Below are 787 nucleotides of genomic sequence, written 5' to 3'. Positions count from 1 at the left end.
TGTTTTTGCTGTTCTTTTCAGTGTGATGTGAAGCAGCAGAAAATATTATTTTTTTCTGCTGAAGAAAAAATGTATAATCTGATTATGGCAATTATGGGGGCTGAATTTTAAAATGTGAAACTTTTTGTAGAGTTCTGGTACCCTCTTGTGGTAAGTGCATTAGAACTTTATTCAAGTGGATTTGAATATGACAGGTTAAAAACTTTCATTCATACAAAAAAACAACATCTTTCTCCATGGCATATAATACATTTTTGTGTTGCAAGCCATATTACAAACTTTTTTAAATCGAGCTTGGAATCGTGATTGCCAAGGAGACTGCTAATGGCAAGATTTATAGAGAGAATGTTGTTGTATTTTTGTCTGTTCTCACCCAAAACCGATTGGATTGCATCAGAGGACATATAGGTTAATTATATTCTGCCTTTATGTGCTTTTTGTAGCTTCAAAGTTTTGGTCACAACTTGCATTGTATGGACCAAGAGAGCTGAAATATTCTTCCAAAAATCTTCGTTTGTGTTCTTAAGAAGAGAGTCAAACACATCTGTGATGGCATGAGGGTGAGTTAATGATGAGAGACTATCCCTTTAATGGAGTAGACGCTTCAGTACGCTGAATACACTGCTTTTGTGAGGAAACAGCTCACAAATCACTTAATGAATTGACCCCCCCCCCCCCCCCCCCCCCCCCGTCCACATGTTTTACAATAAACAATAGTAGGATACAAATGCTGTTTTATAAGTGAACTCGCGGACAATGTCGGTTTACGGCTATCCCCATTAATTTG

This window comes from Myxocyprinus asiaticus, chromosome 22 (assembly GCF_019703515.2).
Source record: "Myxocyprinus asiaticus isolate MX2 ecotype Aquarium Trade chromosome 22, UBuf_Myxa_2, whole genome shotgun sequence".
Lineage (NCBI taxonomy): Eukaryota > Metazoa > Chordata > Actinopteri > Cypriniformes > Catostomidae > Myxocyprinus > Myxocyprinus asiaticus.
Note: the sequence above shows the minus strand (reverse complement) of the source record.